Raw genomic sequence first — 21,801 nt, forward strand, 5'->3', positions numbered from 1 at the left:
TGTTTTGGGGAATTATGCCATGCACATGAATGAAATCATGGCACCTGAGGATGGACAACATGACCTTCAAAACATGTTTTCAGAAGTATGAATGACATCATGTTACCTGAGCATGGAGAACGTGATCTCCAAAACATGTTTTCAGAAATGTTTTGATCAAAAGTTTTTGGACCTCAGATGTAGAGCTTGAGGCCATAATTTTCTCAGTGTATCCATGGAGCATGACATAGGATGAATGAAAATGAACAGTGAATATAAGTAAGTGGCTCTCCAGAGAGCAGCAGCCTTAAAACAGACACTTTATTGTAAAAGTCTGTGTGATGCTTGTCTGCATAAGAAACAGATTTCACAACTGCTCCATCAGAGAGCCTAGCAGAGATGAAGAAGCTGTGTGCTTTCTCTATTTCATTTCTCCTTCTGACGTTTTCTCTCAGCTGGTGCTGTTTGACAGAACACATTTGCTTTTGGAGGATAAAGAATAGTGAAGATAATGAGGATGATTTGAGAAATGATCGTGGTTTCTACATTTGGACACACGAGGGACCTATTGAAGACAATTTGTACAATAATATTATTTATTTTAGGTAAGTCATTAACTATTTCCTGAATCAATGTCATAAATTGGAAATATTTAGCTGTGTATACAAACTGTGGGGTTTTGTCCTGTTCCTCCCCATGTAACTTTAGAAACCACTGAAATTTAATTATTGCACCAATCACTAGTCGAATAGTTTCAAATGTGTCACTGTTTAGTTTAGCTTTAATATATTGGGCTCCAGTTCTCAGTGCTAGAAAATGATTATTGATCCTCTCTTTCGAATTTTTGTCCATATCATGTATTGAATGATGTCTCTTCATCTGCCATGAATTCACAATTCCTACCTTTACCAAGGGTTTAATATGAAGAGACTGCATCCCTGCCTATATCCAATTGCCTGACAGTGATTCCTATATGACCATACATCTAAATGCCTTCATAAATGCCTTATAAAATGCTTATCTAATTTGAGTCTCCAACAGTTTGGCATACATTCATTCACTGAAGTATTTGTATATGTGTTGGTCTACTTACTATACATGATTACAAGTATAACATTAAATAAAGACTTGTTAATATAAATAAAATTTGCTTTATAAAATAGTCCTTACATGAGCCCCTCCTGAAATTCTGGATTTGACACTGAATGTTAGAAAAGATTGCCAGGCTTCATATTCTGTTACCAGAATAATCTTTTGGTCCAATTACACAAATACCCAGGTACAGATTAGGTTTATTGTCACTTTCAGATGGTCAATTTTTCTGTTAACTATTGAATAAGTATAGCATTAGAGAAAATCGAGGAAAATAAATGTACTTTGTTTTTAGAAGAAGCTGCCCTCAATGCCTGGGATCCTAAGCATGAGATGTTGCCATTTGTGCCTGCAGATAGTAAGGAAATGTGTGTTGAAATAACTCACCTTTTAGCTAATCAAAGTGCTTGGTGTTTCTTTCTTTCATGAATCAAGATTTCCTGTTCGTTTCTGTCTCTGAGACACATCACATCTCTTACTCTTACATTTTCATGACTTTGGGATTTAAAGGATATGTTTTCCAATTTGTAGGCACAGTACACTGTACACTTTGATAGGGAGAGTGCATCACATCATTATTCTTATGTGTTAGGCTAGTATGAAATTCATTTCTGATGTTTTCTGGATTTTTCCACATCCCATTGGAAAAATAGTGGAAATTTTCATTAGTGACAGTTTTATAAGCCATAATATGGTTTAAAGTTACAAATTTATGAACTGTGTCAATACACTTATCTGGTTTAGAAATAAAAACTTAGCTCCAATCAATTAAAAATGAAAATTTGACCAAAATACCTTGTTTGGTGTTTTTATTCCTGAAGCAAGGTAGTAATAATAACAGATGAACTGTATATGTGTTCTGACAGGTGAGCAAATTTCTTATGGAGGGAAGATCACTGTGCTCAGACATCACTTAAAAGATCTCAAAGAATGAGGACCACTAAAGTTTTACGAGAAATCTGATAGGATTTTAAGTGCAGAAAAGAGGCCAAAGAATAAAAAACTGGATATGTGGCTTATTACATCTTTTTGTGTAGTTTGAAATGGATAAAACATTTAAATGAAATATATTTAAAATAATAATTCTATTTGATGAATATTAATATTTGAAAATATTAAAATAGTGTTCTACAAATATGGAAATTTTATTGATAGATTTTCCCACTTTATGAGAACTTAGAATTTTCATAACATATACGTTCTCAATTTTATTGTTTAAATATTTGTAACATATTTTTATTGATAAAATAATTTATTTCCTTGTTACTCAAATAATCATTTTTAAGTATAATGATTGTTAGGCAACATACACAGATATAATATGCATTCGAAAAATATGTTTCATTAGTGACAGTTTTATAAGCCATAATACGGTCTAAAGTTACAAATTTATGAACTGTGTCAATACACTTATGTCATAACATGCTAGATGTTATGACATAAATGCTTATATATATATATATATATATATATATATTCTTTTTATTTGGATTTCAAATGTTATCCCTTTTCCTGTTTCCCCTCCAGAAACTCCCTATCTCATTCCTCCACCCCCGGTTTTATGAAGGTATTCCTGCCGACAACCATCCACAGCTACCTCACTGCCCTGGCACTACACAGGGGTATCAGGACTTCACAGGACTAAGGTCCTCTCCTCCCATTGATGCCCTAAAATGTCATCCTCTGCTTTACATGCAATCAGAGCCATTGTTTCCTCCATGAGTTCTCTTTGTTTGGTTGTTTAGTCCCTGGGAGCTCTGGGAGCTCTGGTTGGCTGATATTGTTGTTCTTCCTATACGGTTTCCATCCCTTTAGCTCCTTCAGTCCTTTCTCTAACTCTTCCATTGGAGAACGCATGCTCAATCCAATAGTTGTCTATGAGCATTCATCTCTGTGTTTGTCAGGCTCTGGCAGAGCTTCTCAGGATACAGTTATATCAGGCTCCTATCAGCCAGCACTTCTTGGCATCCACAATAGTGTACGTATCTCAAGACTATATGGAATGGATCCCAAGGTTGGGCAGACTATGAATGGCCTTTCCTTCCGTCTCTTCTCTACACTTTATCTCTCATGAGTATTTTATTCCCTCTTTTAGAAAGAACTGAAGAAGCATCCACACTTTGGTCTTCCTTCTCCAAGAGCATCATTTGGTCTGTGATTGTTTCTTGGGTATTCTGAGCTATTGGCTAATGTCCTCTTATCAGTAAGCAAATACCATTTGTGTACTTTTGTGACTGGGTTACCTCACTCAGGATGATATTTTCTAGTTACACCCATTTCCCTGTGAATTTCATGAGGTCATTGCTTTTTATACATGTGTAGTACACCATTGTGTAAATGTAAATAAATATCTGTATCTATTCCTCTGTTGAGGGACATCTGGTTTATTTCCAGCTTTGTCTATTATAAAAAAGGCTGCTATAAACTCAGTGAAGCATGTGTACTTGTTATATGTTGAAGCTTATTTTAGGTGTATGCTCTGGAGTTGTATAGCTGTGTCCTCAGGTAGTACTATGTCCAATTTTCAGAGGAACCACCAGAATGATTTCTAGATTGGTTGTACCAGCTTGCAATCCCACCAGCAATGGAGGAGTGTTCCTCTTTCTCTACATCCTCCCCTGTATCTGCTGTCACCTGCTTTTATGATCTTAGACATTCAGACATGTGTGAGGTTAAATCTGATGAATGATTTGATTTGCATTGCATTGATAAATAAGGATGCTGAATTTTTCAGATGCTTCTTGGCTGTTCGATATTCCTTCATAAAGAATTATTAATTTGGGTCTGTACCTAATTTTAATAGGGTTATTTGGTTCTCTGGAGTTTATCTTCTTGAGTTGTTTGTATGTATTGGATATTAACCCTCTATCTCATGTAGGATTGGTGAAGAATTTTACAAATCTGTAGGCTGCTGTTTTGTTCTATTATCAGTGTCCTATGCCTTACAGAAGCTTTTCAGTTTTATGAGGACTCATTTGTCTATTGGAGATCTTAGAGCATAAGCCACTGATGTTCTGTTCAGAAAAATTTCCCCTGTGCCTATATGTTCAAGTTTCTTCCCCATTTCCACTTCCATTAGATTCTGTTTTACGAGTAGGTCCTTGAAACACTTGGACTTGGGTTTTGTACAGGGAGATAAGAATGAATCGATTTGCATTCTTTTACATAATGACCACCAATAGAACAAGCACCATATCTTGAAAATGCTGTCTTTTTTTCAATGGATGATTTTAGCTCTTTTATCAAAGATCAAGTGACCATAGGTGTATGTGTTTATTTCTGTGACTTCAGTACTGTTCTACTAATCTATCTACCCATCTCTTTACTAATACCATGCAGATTTTATAAGTACTGCTCTGTAATACAGTGTAAGGTATTACATTGTAAACCACAGATGGTGTTTTCCCCAGATATTTTTTATTGTTAAGAATAATTTTCTCTATCCTTGGTTTTTTGTTATTCCAGAAAAATTTGCAAATTACTCTTTTTAACACTATGACGAATTGAGTTGAATTTATGATGGTAATTACATCAAATCTTTACATTGCTTTCAGCATGATGGCCAATTTTACTATATTAATCTTGCCAACATATGAATATGGGAGACTTTCCACCTTTTAAGGTGTTCTATGATTTCTTTTTTGAGACTTGAAATTCTTGTCATATATATTTCAATAAATTTTATATACAGACATTTCACTGAAGTTGTTTATTGGCTTTAAAAGTTCTCTGGTGGAATTTTTGAGGTCACTTAAGTATATTATCATATAATATACAAATAATGATAGTTCGACTTCTACCTTCCTAATATGTATCCCTTGCACCTTGTTTGGTTGTCTAATTCCTCTAGCTAGACATTCAAGTACTATACTGAATAGAGATGGAGAGAGTGGGCAGCCTTGTTTAGTCCCTGTCTTTAGTGAGGTTTCTTCAATTTTTCATTTAGTTTGATGTTGGCTACTCACTTGCTGTATATTGCTTTTACTATGTTTGGGTATGTGCCTTGAATTTCTCATCTTTCCAAGACTTTTACCATGAAGGGTTTTTGAATTTTTTCAAATGCTTTCTCAGCATCCAATAAGATAATCAAGTTGCTTTTCTGTTTGTTTATATTGTGAATCATCTTGATGTATTCCCATATTGAACCATCCCTGTATCCCTGTTATTAAGCCTACTTGTTCCTTTAGGATAATCATATTGAAGTGTTATTAGATTCGGTTTGTGGGAATTCTATTGCATCATTTTGCATAGGTATTCATTAGGGAAATTTGTCATTAGATTTCTTTCATTATTACATCATTTTGTGGTTTAGACATCAGTGTAATTGTGGTATCATGAAAAAAGTATTGGATAGTGCTCCTTCTGTTTCTATTTTATGGAATTGTATGAAAAGTTTTATAATACATCATCTTTGAAGGTCTGATAGAGTTCTGCAATAAAACCGTCTAGCACTTGGCTTTTTGTAATTGGGAGGCTTCTAATGACTGCTACTATTACCTTGGGGAATGTGGGACACTTTAGGTGGTTTACCTGGTGCTGATTCAACTTTGATACATGATGTCTGTCTATAAAATTAATTAATGTAATCCACTTTTTCTATTTTTGTTGAATATAGACATTTATAGTAGAATTGGATTTTTTTTTTATTTTCTCAGTTTCTGTTGCTATGTCTCCCTTTTCTTTCCTGATTTTGTTAATTTAGATACTGTCTTGGTGCCCTGTGGTTACTATGACTAAATATATATCTACCTTCTTGATTTTCTCAGAGAACCAGATCCTAGATTTGTTTATTCTTTACATAGTTATTTTTTCTTTCTACTTGGTTGATTTCATCCCTGAGCTTGATTTTTTCCTGCTGTCTTCTCCTCTAGGTTATATTTTCTTCTTTTTGATCTAGAGATTGCAGATGAGCTGTGAAGCTGATAGTGCATGATCTCTCTACTTTCCTTATAGAGGCACTCAGAGCTATGAGATTTTATCTTAGCATTTCTTTCATTGTGTTCCATAATTTGGATAAGCTGTGCCTTTATTTTCATTGAATTCTAAAAAAAACCTTTAGTTTCTTTATCTTTTCTCTGATCAATTTATTATTGAGAAGATAGTATTTTTAGCTTCCACGTGTATGTGAGCTTTCTGTTCTTTTTGTTGTTATTGAATAACAGCCTTAATCTGAGGTATTCCCATAGAATTCATGAGATTAATTCATTGTCCTTGTATCTATTGAAGTTTGTCCAAGTAAGAGGTTAATTTTTGAGAAGGTGGCAATATATTTCTTATTAGTTCAGTTTTTAACATTTTATGCTCTTTTCCTATGCATAATTTCCACTTAGTATCATGTATTTTTGAAATAATTTAATTCTCAACATTAGATAAAGGATCCTCATGGATGGATATTATTAAGAACAAATTGATGCTATTTTCAGGGTATGTAATTATAGAAATATGAAAGTTGAACTCTTTTTTGAAGTATTATTTGCTTCTCAAAATACACAATGCTAATAAAATGTTTGATGTACAAAATGGCCTTTAATAAAAAAATTATGAGAATATGTTTGATATTTTGTATGTGGTTTAAGAAAAACATTTTTTAAATGTATCCATTGAATTACATATTCAAGATTATTTTATAGTGTTGTATTCAATAGGACAGTAATCTAGTTAAGGATGGCATTGAGAGATACAACAAACTACTTATCAAGTTACATGGATATACAATTTTATATCATTAGTGCACTACGGATTCTTAAATTGTATTCAGTTCTAAAAATCCCTTATTCATGAGGCTTATTTCAAGACATTTATTTAGAAATTTAGCATGTTTCATAGTACAAACTTTACTGCAAATGTAATTTTAAGTTTCAAATATCTCCCTTAATCATCACTGTGCCTTGTTTTAGAATACCTGCAAGTTGCTATGAGTTTTTTCTGGTAATGTTTTTTGCTACTGATGAGATCAACAAGAATCCTTATCTTTTACCCAATATGTCTTTGGTATTCTCCATCACTGTTGGTCTAATTCAAGATACATTGGGACTTCTGGATAGAGAATATTCACAACAAAACAATAGCATGAATTTTAAAAATAATATCTGTGGAAATTATAAAATTTGTGATATAAGTATTACTGGGCCATCATGGAAAACATCTGCAAAACTGGCACTTTATTCTGGGCCACCAAAGGTAAGAATGTGTGAAACTGAATGAATTAACAACATTAAATTCCATTTACATATGTCAACAAGAAAAATTTGATAGCATGCATTAATGAGTGTGCTACTACTACTACTAATACTACTACTACATTCTCTCTCTCTCTCTGTCTGTCACACACACACTATATATAGATATAGTGATATATAAATATATATCACTAAATATATATCACTATATATATCATTGTACTTTTATATCACTATATATATATCACTGTATGTACATATCGATCTATATCTATATCTATCTATCTCTATCTCTATCTCTATCTCTATCTCTATCTATATCTATATCTATCTATATCTATCTACCTATTTATCTATCTATCTATATCTATATCTATCTATATCTATCTACCTATTTATCTATCTATCTATATCTATATCTATCTATATATATATTAAGAATTAAATAATCAGATCATATATGTACTGCATAAACAGGGAAGACTGTTCTAGGAAATTCAGGCTGGTCAGAGAGTCTAGAATCTAAAAGCAATAAAATATGATATTTAGAGTATATTCATACTATTCTTATTAGGAGTTCAGAAAGAAGAGCAACATCATTTCTATATAATTCCAAATATTTCAATAATCATATTCCTCATGTAAATGTTTAATCCTCTCTTCTAAACACTTTAGGTTTTCTTTGGACCATTTAATCCTAACTTAAATGACCATGACCAGTTTCCCTATGTCCACCAGGTAGCCACAAAGGACACATATTTGTCCCATGGCATGGTCGCCTTGATGCTTCATTTTAGATGGACTTGGATAGGACTGGTCATTTCAGATAATGACCATGGCATCCAGTTTCTCTCAGATATAAGAGAAGAAATGCAAAGGCATGGGTTCTGTTTAGCTTTTGTGAATGTGATTCCAGACACCATGCAGACATACATGACAAAGGTTATGATATATGATAAACAAATTATGACATCTTCAGCAAAGGTGGTTATCATTTATGGTGAAATGAACTCCACTTTAGAAGTCAGTTTTAGAAGATGGGAATATTTAGGTGCTCAGAGAATCTGGATCACAACTTCACAGTGGGATGTTATCACAAATAAAAAGGAATTTAGCCTTGATTTCTTCCATGGGACTATCATTTTTGTACACCACAGAGGTGAGATACCTAAATTTAGGAATTTTATTCACACTCTGGACACTGGAAAATACCCAGTAAACATGTCTGAGTCTATACTGAGGTGGAATTATTTTAATTGTTCAATCTCTAAGAACAGAAATAAAATGGAACATTTTCAATTCAACAACACATTGGAATGGACAGCAATGCACAAATATGACATGGCACTGAGTGAAGAAGGTTACAATTTGTATAATGCTGTTTATGCTGTGGCCCATACCTACCATGAACTCATTCTTCAACAAGTAGAGTCTCAGATACCAGCAGAATTCAAGGGAATATTTACTGACTGTCAGAAGGTTAAGTTTCTTTCATTTCATTATGCTTAGATATATCAACATGATCTTTTAAATGGATCCAGAGAAAAATATGCATATTTGCTAGACAGTATTCTCTCAGTTGATAGGTTTCTGAACTGAAAAACTCGCTAATTTTTTTTCATGTGGGTGAATATAATGCACAAGGAAAACATTTAATAGGATATAATAATTTTTTAAGATATCAGTGAGTTTTGTGAAAACATGTCTTAACATTTCATCAAATGAGTTCAAAAGTTAAAAAAGTAGCCAAGGATTTTATAAAGAAGCCTTAAGTGATGACTAGACTGGAATATTTTTCTAAAGAGTAATTTCTCAAGAATCAGTACATATGCTGGAACTAATAGTTACTCATTTAAAAAACAATGATTAACAAAATCACAAATGATTAAGCCTATATATGTTATTAAGTTTCAGTTTATTTCATATTTTTATTGTCTATATATTAAAGGCCAACCGACATTCTTTATTCTCACACACATTTAGAATTCCCCTTTATTTGCACATACATGTCTACATTTTCAAAAATGTATTTTTGACTAACATGTAAACACGTACACTCAAACATATTCACATATATCATGTTATTGTTATATGCTAATAATTTTTCTAGCACATTTTACCATCAAACATTGACATGGAACATTATAAAAATTTTCATTATCAATGAGGTATATTCTATTTTACTACAACTGTATTTTGTGGAAGTCATTAAGGAATTAGAGGAAATTAACAATTTTGCTTTCCCTTTATTGATATACATATGTAAGCATCTGATGATAGATCTCATTTAGGTGTCTTCCTTGCTGAAGACCAGGGTGTTTACTAACCCTGTTGGAGAACTGGTGAACATGAATCATAGGGAAAATCAGTGTGCAGAATATGACATTTTTAACATTTGGAATTTTCCACAAGGCTTTGGATTAAAGGTGAAAATAGGAAGCTATTTTCCTTGCATCCCACAGATGCAACAACTTCACATATCTGAAGATGTAGAGTTGGCCACAGGAGGTACTCCGGTGCGTATACCACACATTTTAGAAGTTTTCAAGATATCTATATTTTTAAATATGAGGTGCTGAAATAATATCTCTGTGGTTAAGGCCAGTGGCTACTCTTGTAAAAGACAATGCTCAGTTACAAGAACCAAAATCTGGTACCTCTAAACTCCATGTAAATCTTGTCATAGAGATCAAAGGCCTCTGAATTCCATGTTTAGTTGCACCCATATGTCTATTCACCAAACACTATAGGAATATATATGTGTGTATATATATATATATATATATATATATATATATATATATATATATATATATATATATAATTTTGTAACTATGTATACCATGGAATTTTCTTATTCTGTGAGAACATATTTATAGCCTAATTAAGTATAGCATGAATTCATTATTAGAAATATTTTCCAGTATCAAGGTATATATATGTCATTTTATTTACATCCATTTCACATTATCCCACTATCCCAATTCCTTGTGTCCCCTGTTGTGAAGGGGATTGACTTATCTGGCATCACTGGGAGGGGAGACACTTGGTCCTGTTCAGGCTCAATGCCCCACTATAGAGGAATGCTAGAGTGATGAAACAGGAGTCTCATAAATGCAGGGGAAGGGGTGAAGGGATAGGAGATTCAAGTTTTTGTTTTAAACTTCTTTACTTTTAGGACAGTCTTATATAACACTTCATATTCATCAAAAAAAAAAAAAAACTTTTGCTTGACTTACCCTACCTTCTTTCCTCATACACCTCAGTATTCCGATTTTTTTAATTTGTAAATCATGAGAGAAAAACTGATGGTACAAAAGCATTGCTTTTTGGATTAATAAATTTAGGAAGGAAATATTTTAAATTGCTACAACTTGAAAGTCACATATATAATTTCACATGATGTAGAAAATATTGTGAATCATGTGGTCTACTGCAGGGAATTCGAAAATAATAATGTGCCTGAAATTGTTAGGAAATACTGGATAACAGGAATATTTATGGCATTATTTGTTAATATCCCACATATCAATCTATGGGTCATTATAAAAATATATATACACACATACTCTCTGTTACACACATATTATGTAATATTTATATATTTTCTCAGGTTTCCACCTCCTTGTGTAGTGTGCCATGTACTGCTGGATTTAGGAAAATTCATCCGAAAGAAACAGCAGACTGCTGCTTTGATTGTGTTCAGTGCCCAGAAAATGAGGTTTCCAATGAAACAGGTACATGCTTGCTTTTCGAAAGAAATGCTGAATTGGAATCCTTCTCTTTCAAAACTACATGATACCTGAATTTCTAAAATTTCCATGTTTCAGAACTTAATCTGTTAAATAATGTATACTCTTTTGGACCTAGCAAATAACTTGTAGTATCTTCTACAAAAAATAATTTTTTTCTCACTATATGCTGCTCACTGATTTTTACTATGCAGGACAAACTATGAGGCATAGATCATCAAGAATGAAAATATTCTCTTTGGCAAACAGTACTTGTATGAGGAAATGTATATTCTGATTTCTATAGGAGATACAGAAAAATAGCAAACTCAAAAAGCAAAAAAAAGTACATGATGCTTTTCTTCAACTGAGATCAATAACTATATACTCACACTATACTTGTCTGTGAATAGTGAATGTATAGTTTGAAGAATGCAAAAAATTCTGAGGTCCTGCATATAGTAATTCATATTTTTGTTCTTTATTTTAATGCATATTTTTTCCATTCCATTCCCTATCATGGTGTTTTATTTCACCACAAGACATAGGCTAATAGTGAGCAATCTTAATTCAGTTGTCCCTGCAGCAAGTAGGAATGGATGAGATGATCAATACAAAAATATTTATTGATATATCCACTGAATAATACAAATACATAATTATTAACTAAATAATTATAATATCCTAAAAGGTTTAAATGTTTTTGCCAGCAGATAAGGAAGAGTGAGTGAGGTGTCCAGATGATAAGTATGCCAACTTGAAGCAAACCCACTACCTCCAAAGAGCTGTGTCATTTCTGGCTTATGACGATCCACTTGGGCTTGCTCTAGGCTCCACTGCTCTGTCCTTCTTGGCCATCACATTTCTAGTTCTAGTCACTTTTGTGAAGTACAAGGATACTCCTATTATGAAAGCCAATAATCTCATTCTCAACTACATCCTGCTCATCTCTCTACTGTTCTTTTTTTTCTGCTCTTTGCTCTTCATTGGACAGCCCAACCAGGCCACCTGCATCCTTCAGCAAACAACATTTGGAGTATTTTCCACAGTGGCTGTTTCTACAGTGTTGGCCAAAATGATAACTGTGGTCATGGCTTTCAAGCTTACTACTCCAGGGAGAAGAATGAGAGGGATGCTGACATCAGGAGTACCTAACTTGGTCATTCCCATTTGGACCCTGATCCAACTGGTTCTCTGTGGCATCTGGTTGGTAACATCTCCTCCCTTTATTCACAGAGATATACAATCTGAACATGGGAAGACTGTCATTATTTACAACAAAGGCTCTGTTATTGCCTTCCATGTTGTCCTGGGATACTTGGGTTCCTTGGCTCTGGGGAGCTTCACTGTGGCTTTCCTGGCTAGGAACCTTCCTGACAGATTCAATGAAGCCAAGTTCCTAACTTTCAGCATGCTGGTGTTCTGCAGTGTCTGGATCACCTTCCTCCCTGTCTACCATAGCTCCAGGGGTAAGACCATGGTGGTTGTGGAGGTCTTCTCCATCTTGGTTTTTAGTGCAGGGTTGCTAGGGTGTATCTTTGTCCCAAAGTGTTATGTTATTTTAGTTAGATCTGATTCAAATTTTGTACAGATGTACAAAGATAAAATGCTTCATTGAAACTTTCATAGTATGTAAATTTTAGATGATAATTAATAAATTTTTTCTTTATCTTAATGAAAGTAGAATTTAATCATAGAAAAATTTTAAGTAATAAACAAAATTGAGCTTACAAATTAGACAGCACTGTCCATTGTGGCATTAATTAACAAAGTTTGGTGGAACATGGTTTCATTCATAAGTACACAGTCCTGATGATACTGAGAACTGGGAATCTCAATTGAGGAATGACTACCATCAATATGAGTTGTGGTTTTGTGTGTAGGCCATGTACTTAATAAATGATTAATATAAGGTGAGAGTTCTGAATGTGGACAGTACCGATATATGTTAGTTGTTCTGGATTTATAAGAAAGAGGAATGTTCTTGGATTTATAAGAAAGAGGACTGCAGACAACATGAAGTCAGTAATCAAATTTATTCCACATGCATTCATGGAGTGCCTGCACCCAATTTCATGCCTTGGCTTCATTCAATATACTGTGACTAAGGTACATAAGTAAATAAACACTTTTCTCATATGTTTCCTTTGAACATGATGTTTGTTTTACAGTGACAGAATCTAAGACATTACCTGAGTGGTAAATTTCCTCTGTTGGTATTTGGAATACCATATACTCCTGATTCAATAAAAGTCACTTATTTGAAATGAGAAGCAAGAGTGAATGTTAGCAGAATGTGAAGCACAGTGACAGAATTACAGAAGCACTAGACTTTGGAATAGCTTTACAATGAACTAGGAAGATATTGAGAAATCAGAAAACATGCAAAGAAGGGAATATTTTATTAAAAGGAAAATGGGGTTCAGATTGTGTCTGCAATATAAGCATCTATCAATTTATGTGAAAGCCACAATTTCATGATCAAATGGATGTGCTTCTTTAAGTAAGTAAAATCACCAGTGGAAAAGCCACATACAAAACCTTTACCACAATCAGTGAATTTGATGAATATTTAAATCACTCTAGATGAAGGTTCTCATCATAACTTTTATCAGTATATGAGTACCAAAGGTAAATTCACTTTATTATCACACACGTACAAACATGTACATAGAAATACATACACTTTATTATCGCTTTACATCAGGTGTTGAAAGTCTGTGTCATTTTCTCTCAAAGTAGTTTGCTGCTTTATTTTTTAAATATTATTTGTTAGTATAATTTTGACATTGACATTAAATTGCTTTTTGTTTAATTTTCCTATCTCCAAAATACCCTATGTTCCACTCCTTGCCCTTGTAAAATGCACATGACCTCTTATCTCATAAATTAATACTGAATGTGTATACATTTCCATATATATATATATATATATATATATATATATATATGTTAACAAGAATGTGTAAAATTGCATATATTTATGTTCTGATAAGTTCACATAGTAGTCAAAGCATCTGTAATTACATTGTGCTTTACTTATAATTCATGGTCTTGATCAGCCTCCATCAGTGAGCTTTCCTTTTGTAATAGGAACCAATAAAAATACCCTTAGGCTTTGCAATCAATTTTTAGAATGTGAAAGAAGTTGGATCACAGATTCATAACTGGGATGTCACCATAAAATCCCTTTCCTCAGGACTCAGGAGACACTGTGGAAGTGTAGGTAGAAGTATTATCAGTGCCAGACGGGATTGAGAACACCACCATGGATAAAAGGACTTCTAAAACAAGAAAGATAGATGCACATATGAAATTATAGAGACTGTGCCTGCATGCACAGGGCCTCCATGGTTCTGTTCAAAATGGTGTCTTAATATTGAGAGGGGAATGGAACCGCATCCCCATTCCAATCCAGTTGCTAGTCATTTACAAAAATCACTGTTAATTGTTTCTATGATATAAAATGCTCTGTGAAATGAAGGATGACACTGTAACTTGGCATCTATCCCATGAAATTGAGGATGACATCCTATGTGAAGAAATCATTTTCTAGAAGAATAACGGTCACTAGATGAATGAAAAAAAGGAGACATTAAAGGTGAAGTCTATATTAAAAGTGATTTAACAGACTTGCTTTCAGGTATGATTTACAAGAATTTCTTTTTTTTAAAAAAATATGTGCTCAGTAATAGGACTACACTTAAGGGCAAACCTTTTGCCCAGCATCAGATGGGAAATACAAAACAAACAATGACTTTGTTGGTGTTCCTTTGTCTCATAATGCTTTTCCAGGACTTTTATATTTGTTTGCTTTTTCTGTTCATTTTGTGTTGTGTTTTCTTTTTTATTTTTATCTCAAAGTTCCTTTTTAAATATATTGTGGCTTATAATTCTGTGGTTTTATGTAATTTATTTTTGTGAATTTCAGTTTCTGAATGTAATGTTTCTTTTATGTCTTTACATTCTTTTTGTCTGTTTATTTTGCATTTTTTCCAATTCCAGGATTTTTGTTTCTTATAAATAATAATAATGATGATAATGATGATGATGAAGATGATTTAGATTTTTAGTCAATAGCAAGAAAAAGAAAGACAAGATATTGATTTGAATGAGTGGCATGGGGCTGGAAAATCTGGATAGGGGTAAGGAAAGAGGTAATCAGAATATAATGTATGAAAAATATCTATGTATAATTATAGAAAAATGGGAGATAAAAGACAAGACCATCAATGTACACTGTACCACTCCATCCCTGTGATGAATTAAATAAAACACTCTATGACATTAAGGATGACATCCTACCTTGGCATCAATCCCTTCATGAAGTTCTCCAGGATGGCATCCAATAAGTAGAAATCATTTCCTAGAAACGTAATGGACACAAGATGAATAAAAAACATATGAGACATTAAAGGTCTTGTCTAAATTATCAATGATTAAACAGACATGCTTTCAGGAATACCTTACAAGAATCTCTTTTGTGATTGTAAATTGCTCTTTATGACTGAACTGCCAAAGGCACCTTTAAAACAAAAAGTAATTGTCACAGAGAATGAGGCCATGCTTAATCGAGCAAGCAAAACACACATGTGAGATTTTATCCATATCAGATACCTGACACTGCCCTCTAAGTAGTCAGAAATCAGTCACACATTAAAATAGCACTTGCTAGGGATAATGAAAACTCATCATATCACACAGTGTTATTAAAGTGTTGTCAAAGGGTGTGATTTTTGCCAAGTGCCAAATATTGCTTTCTTTAGGTCTGCAGTTTTATTGAGCATTTCATTTGGGATTATGACATATCGCTGTTGCATTTATCGCAGTTGCATTGTCTTTGCCATTTTCTTTTACCTGTTTTCTTTCTGTTACCATTACCTGACCTTCCTGTTCCATAGCAATCATCGGAAAGCTATCAATTTGATATAATGAAGACAATTTTCCTTTCTTTTTAATGATTTCATCTGCTTTTATTTCAGATGATCACCCCCTCCCCTGTATCCCCTCCACACACTCCCCAACTCGTCCCCAACTCCTCTTTCCCTCCACCCACTCACTCACTCCAGCCTCAATGCTCTAGCACAGCCCTAAGTTGGGACCTTGATCCTCCACAGGACCGAGGCCTTCTGTCTCACTGGTGCCAGATAAGGCTAATCCCTGATACATATGCAGCTGAAGCCATGGGGCCCTCCCTGTGCACTCTTTGGTTGTTTATTTAATCCCTGGGTGCTCTGTGAGGTCTGATTAGTTGATATTGCTCTTCCTATAGGACTGCAATCCCCTTCAGCTCCTTCAGTCCTTCCCTTGACTCTTCCGATGGTGTCTTACCTTTCTTCATACAGGAACAATTCTGGTTTAAAGTTTTGATATGGAGATGTGGGCCCGCCCCTCAATTGGTGCCCATGCCTATCTATTGGAAGTGGTCTCTATGGGTTATGTCTCCCCTTTGTAACATACATTGGCTGAGGTCTTTCCCATTTGGGCCCTGGGAAACTCTCACTTCCCTGGTATCTGGGACTTTCTAGTGGCCAATCCCTCTGCTAGGGTGCTCCCCATCCTCCAGTGTGACATATTTATATTATTTCCTGACACTCTGTCTATCTCTCTCATCTCTTTGTACACCTGATCCTGACAACCTTTTTTGTATGTCCCCCTCCCCACCCTCTCCTTGGTACCCAGGGAGTGATGTCATTAGAAAGTTTCATCTCAGGGAATGGCTGATTGCCTTGCACTGTGTAAACAAATAAATTTGTTGCTTCTTCCATACAAGACTTTTTAGGACTGTTAATCATTATGTGTACATTATTCATGAAATATATATTTCATTAGCTGATCCCTCTGCAATCCCTGACCCTGTGACTCCTGACCATACAACCCCTGACACCATCACCCTGACTAACCACTGCCCATCAACTCCCCGCCAGTGCCTGACCCTGTGATATCATCGTGGGTGACTCCAGTTGTCAAATATCAAAGCCTCTGAGCAAAATAAATGAAAATTTTAATGATGAAGAAACGTTGGATAATAGAAACAAATAAGAGATTAGAGGAGTGGCACATAAAGAAAACAAAATAAAAAATTAACACCAACAATTGACTTAAAATATAAATATATTTTAAAAACACATAGGTATATTAATTTTGAAATAGAGCAGGCATTCCCTGATAGGGGGAACGACACCCTTCAAAATAGCCACAAACAATATAAAGTATCTTGGTGTGACTCTAACCAAACAAGTGAAAGATCTATATGACAAGAACTTCAGGTCTCTGAAGAAAGAAATTGAAGAAGACCTCAGAAAATGGAAAAATCTGCCATGCTTGTGGATCGGCAGGATTAATATAGTTAAAATGGCCATCTTGCCAAAAGCGATCTACAGATTCAATGCAATCCCCATCAAAATCCCAACTCAGTTCTTCACAGAGTTAGAAAAAGCAATTCTCAAATTCATCTGGAATAACAAGAAACCCAGGATAGCTAAAACTATTCTCAACAACAAAATAAATTCTGGGGGAATCAGTATCTCTGACTTCAAGCAATACTACAGAGCAATAGTGTTAAAAATGCATGGTATTGGCACAGTGACAGACAAGTGGACCAATGGAATAGAACTGAAGATCCAGAAATGAATCCACACACCTATCGTCACTTGATCTTCGAAAAAGGAGCCAAAAACATCCAGTGGAAAAAAGATAGCCTTTTCGACAAATGGTGCTGGATCAATTGGAGGTCAGCATGCAGAAGAATCTGCATTGATCCATGCTTATCTCCATGTACTAAACTTCACTCCAAGTGGATCAAAGACCTCCATGTAAAACCAGACACACTGAAACTAATAGAAAAGAAACTGGGGAAGACCCTTGAGGACATGGGCACAGGGGAAAAGTTCCTGAACAGATCACCAATAGCTTATGCTTTATGATCAAGACTTGACAAATGGGACCTCATAAAATTACAAAGTTTCTGTAAGGCAAAGGACACTGTTAAAAAGACAAAACGGCAACTATCAAATTGGGAAAGGATATTCACCAACCCCACATCTGATAGAGGGCTAATATCCAATATATACAAAGAACTCAAGAAGTTAGACCCCAGGGGACCAAATAACCCTATTAAAAATGGGGTACAGATCTTAACAAAGAATTTTCACCTGAAGAAATTTGGATGGCCTAGAGGCATCTTAAGAAGTGCTCAACATCATTAGTCATTAGGGAAATGCAGATCAAAACAACCCTGAGATTTCACCTTACACCAGTCAGAATGGCTAAGGTCAAAAACTCAGGAGACAGCAGGTGTTGGTGAGGATGTGGAGAAAGAGGAACACTCCTCCACTGCTGGTGGGGCTGTAAGATGGTACAACCACTGTGGAAATCAGTCTGGAGGTTCCTCAGAAAACTCGACATGAGACTTCCAGAGAGCCCTGCTATACCTCTCCTGGGCATATACCCAAAAGATTCCCCGGCATGCAATAAAAACGCATGCTCCATTATGTTCATAGCAGCCTTATTTATAATAGCCAGAATCTGGAAAAAACCCTGATTCCCATCAAAGGAGGAATGGATACAGAAAATGTGGAATATTTACACAATGGAATACTACTCAGCAATTAGAAACAATGAATTCACAAAATTTTTAGGCAAATGGTTTGATCTGGAAAATATCATCCTAAGTGTGGTAACCCAATCACAAAAGAATACACATGGAATGCAATCTCTGATAAGTGGATATTAATTAGCCCAGAAGCTCTGAATACCCAAGGCACAAATTTCATAACAAATGACTCCCATGAAGAAGTATGGAGAGGGTCCTGATCCTGGAAAGGATTGATCTAGCATGGGAAGGGAATATAAGGACAGAGAAAAAGGAGGGAGGTGATTGGAGAAGGGATGGAGAGAAGGTTTATGGGACATATGGGGAGGGGGGATCTGGGAAAGGGGAAATAATTTGGAATGTAAACAAAGAATATAGAAAATAAAAATATTAAAAAAAAGAAATAGAGCCGGCATTCCCTGATAGGGGGAATGACATTAATAAGACAGTCATGTGCAGACCTACACAGCACAGCCAACGGATTGTGTCTCAAATTTCTGAGCTGTCTTAACTATATCAGTGAGCATACAATATGTCTCTGCAGGAGAGTCCCAAAATTGGTAACTCAATAATCAATGGCTCAAACTACCCTACACAAATTGTACCCTCCTCAATCTTATATGTTTTCCATCACATCAGCTGACTTTCTTAAACTTTAAACTGTGCTATAGCTATTGCCTATCATACTTCACTGTGCTGTGTACACAGTAACCTAATTCTCATGTCCTGTTCTGAAGGTAACAGCCATGTTTCACTTGCAAATCCATTTCCTGTTGCTGCAATGGACAGTTCAGTACTTGAGTCCAATGGGTAATTTTAAAACTCTCTTGTGGTACAGCCTTTTAACTAAAGAACGCAGGAAGTTTAGTAAAGAGGAAAGCAAGGTGATTTCCCTGGGGAGCGCCATACTGGCAGGCAGGTGACCTGAATCTTCAAAATGTTTTTTGGAAACATTTTTCTAAAAGGCTGAAAATACAGCTGTCTTAGAATAAGTATGCTTTCACAGGGAGAAATCACTCTTCATACAATTAAATGTTACTTAAATTATTTTTAATGACAGCATGAATTTGGCTCTGGCTAATGCTCTTTTAATTTTAGGCCCCATGCTATAGTTTAGACAATTAAAAACAGGCAGGAGATTGCAAATCTTGTCAGTTAGGAAGACAGAAGTTTTACACAGCAAAGATATTCCAGAAATTATTTTCAAATTACATGAGTACCCTAATACAAAGGGTCATTCTTCAGTGACAGGGTCATAAGTCATAGGTTTCAGACGATGGAAAAGAGAAAAAGTATAAGGTAAGATATATAAATGTTATGGTGGGAAGGTCTTAGAGAAGCCCTGACTTATGCTAAGAAAAGCTCTTAAGAATAGCATCTTGTGAACTATTTACAGAGGGAAAATGGAAAGAATTGGAGATTATTATACAATAGGACAAACTTGGGGGAGTCTCATAAGCAATGCTGCACTAGGAGAATACACCTTATCTCAAGAACATTACTGTCCAAGCCTACAGTGCCATTAGAACTGAAAACCGCAGCCCCATATAGTGGACAGAGTTGGGTTATGAGGATAAAAAATGCCCTGAAGGCCCTGGCCCCAGATCATTACCAGCTCTTCCTGCCATTCCTACCTCCACTCCTGCTATCCATGCACCCAGAACCACCTCACATCTGCCGTTCTCCTTGATGGCATCAAGTCTCTACAGGATTAGCTGTATAGTCTCCCACTGAATACAGACAATGCAGTCCTCTGCTACAAATGTTCCTGGGACCATGCACCAGTACATACATGCTCTTTGGTGGATTGCTTAGTCTCTGTGAGCTCCCAGGGATCTGGGTTACTAGATACTGTTGGTCTTCTTAAGGGATTGGCACCCTTCAGAGCCTCTTCCTTCCTTCCTCTAAGTCTTCCCCTGACTCTGACCTGAGTCCAATGACTGGCTGTAAGTGTTGGCATCTGTCTCAGTTGTTGTTAGAGCCTTTCAGAAGACAGTCATGCTCAGCTCCTGACTGCAAGTACATAGGTGTTTTTCCCTCTCAAATGGCTGTCAGCTAGTGTAGTCTTTCCAATAAGGCAGAACTATGCTTTTCTCAATTAGAAAATGTGCACTTGAGGCACACCAATTCTTAATGTTGGTTATGATGCTGTAATGACCCACGGAAATGCTTATGACCTGATTTTTGCTATGGGCATGTGCCAAGTAAATGACACTTGTGTTGTACATTACATTTGCCTCACCTGTTGTAGTTTGCAGTTATATATCTAGACACACCTGGTGAACAAATATGTAATCCTAGCATCCTAATCTCTAGCATGCTTGCTTAGCATACTACTCATCTGTGGGGTGATTTTGAGGCAATGCTCTATCAAATAAATGCTACTTACTGTCACAATTTCCTAAGCTTGGTAAGTCCTTTACATTATAAATTCTACTCTTCTTCATCACAGGTTAATATGGTAGCGCTCCCCAATATATGAGGTGCCTTTTAACAGCTCTACAAAATTCACTGCAGGTGGATCTTACACATAAGTAGTCAATGCTGAGGGCAGAACTTGTATAAGAATCAACTAAGGCTGTCCAAGTTTGGCATCCTGCCCATGACATTTCTACAAGCAAGCCCCAGGTCCAAATGTTTAGAGCAGATTCAGCCTTGGTAATGAAGATATTCAGATGTCACCACCTGATGTACCAAATAAGAAGCACCACAACTGACCTCACAGGTGGCTACATCTGGCTACATCAGGCTAATTCTTCCCATCCAGCCCCAGGGAGGACCTACCACCCCAGCTCCACTCCTCATCACATTCTCCTCATGATGGGAAGAGACCCTGTGTGCAACATGTCTCCAAGACAGAACTACTTGAGGTCACCACACAGCATACGAGAGCAGCACTCAAAGCAGGACACAGAAAACCATTCAAGCCTGATAAGCCAAAACAAACTTCAACAAGACACAAGGAAGAACCCTCCTCATAGTCTGACTGACAGGTCTTCCTGGGGTCCTTGATTGACCTGTGAGTCTTATCCCTCTTCAAGGTTAGAGTGTGCTTGTGCTAGAGCTTTCATATTTCTCAAGTCAGGTTTGCACTCCCATAGCATTTGTGCCTGTCTTTCAAGAACCTTATTCATCTGCACTCCCACCTAGCACTGGAGGAGGACACAGGATTGCAACTGAGGCTGTTCAGCTGTTTTCTCCTCCCTTTTGTGGGCAGTGATCCTGC

At 35.6% G+C, this 21,801-nt stretch overlaps 1 pseudogene; it reads left to right on the forward strand.

Annotated features, from left to right (window-relative positions):
• Positions 1 to 378: 378 nt before the first annotated feature.
• Positions 379 to 12,496, forward strand: LOC127671655 (vomeronasal type-2 receptor 116-like; annotated as a pseudogene).
• The last annotated feature ends 9,305 nt before the right edge of the window (positions 12,497 to 21,801 follow it).

The sequence above is a fragment of the Apodemus sylvaticus genome, chromosome 21 (genome assembly GCF_947179515.1).
Source record: "Apodemus sylvaticus chromosome 21, mApoSyl1.1, whole genome shotgun sequence".
NCBI lineage: Eukaryota > Metazoa > Chordata > Mammalia > Rodentia > Muridae > Apodemus > Apodemus sylvaticus.